General features: G+C 63.1%; 1 protein-coding gene across 1 annotated transcript in view; it reads right to left on the bottom strand.

Annotated features, from left to right (window-relative positions):
• Positions 1-3126, bottom strand: part of LOC107307188 (carboxy-terminal kinesin 2-like) — a 51922-nt gene that overhangs the window by 46504 nt on the left and 2292 nt on the right. The gene's annotated exons all lie outside the window — the stretch shown is intronic.

Here is a 3126-nt window from a genome sequence, read left to right as displayed (position 1 = left end):
GTCTGTATATGGGGGGGTCCTATAGGGTCTGTATATGGGGATATAGGGTCTGTATATGGGGATATAGGGTCTGTATATAGGGATATAGGGTCTGTATATGGGGGGGTCCTATAGGGTCTGTATATGGGGGGGTCCTATAGGGTCTGTATATGGGGGGTCCTATAGGGTCTGTATATGGGGTGGCCCTATAGGGTCTGTATATGGGGGGTCCTATAGGGTCTGCATATGGGGGGGTCCTATAGGGTCTGTATATGGGGTGGCCCTATAGGGTCAGTATATGGGGGGTCCCTATAGGGTCAGTATATGGGGGTCCCTATAGGGTCTGTATATGGGGTGGCACTATAGGGTCTGTATATGGGGGGTCCTATAGGGTCTGTATATGGGGGTGTTCCTATAGGGTCTGTATATGGGGGGTCCTATAGGGCCTGTATATGGGGTGGCCCTATAGGGTCTGTATATGGGGGGTCCTATAGGGCCTGTATATGGGGAGGTCCTATAGGGTCTGTATATGAGGGTTTTCCTATAGGGTCTGTATATGGGGGGGTCCTATAGGGTCTGTATATGGTGGTCCTATAGGGTCTGTATATGGGGTGGCCCTATAGGTTCTGTATATGGGGTGGCCCTATAGGGTCTGTATATGGGGGGTCCTATAGGGTCTGTACATGGGGGGGTCCTATAGGGTCTGTATATGGGGGGTCCTATAGGGTCAGTCTATGGGGTGGCCCTATAGGGTCTGTATATGGGGGGTCCTATAGGGTCTGTATATGGGGGGTCCTATAGGGTCTGTATATGGGGGGTCCTATAGGGCCTGTATATAGGGGGTCCTATAGGATCAGTATATGGGGGGTCCTATAGGGTCAGTATATGGGGTGGCCCTATAGGGTCTGTATATGGGAGGTCCTATAGGGTCTGTATATGGGGGGGTCCTATAGGGCCTGTATATGGGGGGGTCCTATAGGGTCTGTATATGGGGGGTCCTATAGGGTCTGTATATGGGGGGGTCCTATAGGGTCTGTATATGGGGGGTCCTATAGGGTCTGTATATGGGGGGGACCTATAGGGCCTGTATATGGGGGTCCTATAGGGTCTGTATATGGGGTGGCCCTATAGGGTCTGTATATGGGGGGGTCCTATAGGGTCTGTATATGGGGTGGCCCTATAGGGTCCGAATCCTTCCAACCCTTCCCCCCCTCCTCCCTCCCACCCCACCTATTTCAGCCCCTCCTCCCCCCCTCCCCCCTCCCTCCACCCTCGTCCCCCCCTTCTCACACCCTCTCCCCACCCCTCCAACCTCTGCCCCTCCACCCCTGCTCCCCCCTTCTAGCCTCTCTCTCCCCCTCCTCGCCCCTCTCCCCCCAGCCTCTGTCCCTTTCTCCCATCTCACCCCCTCCTCCCTCCACCCCATTCCCCTCCCCCCCACCCTCTCCCTCCCTCTCGCCCTCCTCCTCCTTCCCATGCCTCCCTCCTCTCCCCCAGCCCTCCTCCCCTCCTCCCACAGCCCTTCCCTCCTGCCTCTCCTCCCTGCCTCCCTCTCTCCACTCCTCCAGCCACCCTCCTCCCCCCTTCAAGCCCCCCGACGTCCTCTCTCTCCCTCCTCCCTGTCCTCCCATCTCAGCCTCCGCCTCTCGCCCATCCCCACTTCCCTCCCCCCAGCCCTCTCCCCATCCAGCCCCCCCTCCATCCCCACTCCTCTCCTCCCAGCCCTCCTCCTCTTCCCTCCCTGACCCTCCTCCTGCCCACCCTCTGTCCCCCCACCCTTCCCCATCCTCCCCTCCAGCCCTTTCCCCTCCTCTCCTCCACGCCCCTCCCCTCCCCTCCAGCCCTCTCCCCCCTCCTCCTCCTCCCCTCTCTCCTCCAGCCCTTCCCCTCTGCTTCCCCTCCACCTTCCCTCTCCCCTCTCCCATCCCCTCCTCTCACCTCCCCCCTCTCCTCTCCAGACCCTCCTCCCTCTCACCCCCAGTCTTCCCTCCTCCCCCACCCCCTCACCCTCCAAGCCTTCCTCCACCCCAGCGCCTCCTCCCCACTCCCTCCTTCCCTCTCCCCCCGCTCCCCGCCCATGCCCCATTCCTCCTCCCCGCCCACTCTCTCTCCTCCCCCCCCTCCAACCTCTACCCCCGCAGCGCCCCCTCCCTCTCTCCCCTCCATCCTCTGCCCGCTCCTCCTTCCCCTGAGCCCTCCTCGCCTCCTGGCCTCTCCTACCCTCACCCTCCTAACCTCTCCCTCCCTCCTCTCCTCCCGTCCTCCACAGTCTTCTTCCCCTCCAGCCCTTCCCCTCTCTCACCCTGCTCTCCCCTCCAGTCCTCTCCCCCCTTCTCAGCCCCTCCTCACCCCCTGCTCCCTCTCCACCCCTCCTCTCTCCCACCCCTCTCCCTCTTCCTCCTCCCTCCTAGCCCTCCCTCCTCCCTCCCTTATCACCTCCAGCCTTCCCTCGTCCCACCCTCTCCCCTCCAGCCCCACAGCCCTCTGCGCCCTCTCTCCCCTCCCCCTCCCCCCTCCTCCTCCCCCTCTCTCCCCTCCTCCGTTTCCCTCTCACCTTCTCCCCGCCCCGCCTCCTCACCCCTCTCCCTCTCCTCCTCCTCCCTCCCAGCCCTCTCTCCCTCTCCCCCACCTCTCTGCCCCTTCCAAGCCCTCTCCCCCCTCCCTCCCCTCTCCCTTCCATCCTCTCCCCCACCCCTCCTCCTCCCCCCACCCTCTCCCCCCTCTCTCCTCCTCCCGTCTCCTCCCCTCCTTCTCCTCCCCCCTTCGCAGCCTGTCTCCCCTCTCCTCTTACCCTCTCCGCCCTCCTCCTCCCCCCCCTTCTCGCCCTCCTCCTCCTCCTTCCTCCCTTCCTCCTCCCCCCTCCTCTCCTCCTCCCCCTCTAGCTTCTCCCCCCTCCTCTCCGCCTTCTCCCCTCCACCTTCCCCCCACCCCAGCCCTCTCCCCCCTCCTCCCTCTCACACCTTCAGCCCTCTCCCCCTCCTCCCTCCCTCCAGCCCCTCTCCACCTCCTCCTCACCCTCTCCCCCCCCTTCCCAGCCCTCTCCACCCCTCCTCCTCCCCCTTCTCCCTCCCCCCCCTCCTATCCCTCCAGCCCCCCTCCTTTCCCCTCTCCCCCACCCCTCCCCCCTCTCCCTCCCCCCCTTCACCA

This window comes from Coturnix japonica, unplaced genomic scaffold (genome assembly GCF_001577835.2).
Source record: "Coturnix japonica isolate 7356 unplaced genomic scaffold, Coturnix japonica 2.1 chrUnrandom503, whole genome shotgun sequence".
NCBI classification, from domain to species: Eukaryota; Metazoa; Chordata; class Aves; order Galliformes; family Phasianidae; genus Coturnix; species Coturnix japonica.
The sequence above is the reverse complement of the archived record's forward strand: the minus strand, read 5'-3'. Positions and strand labels throughout refer to the sequence as shown.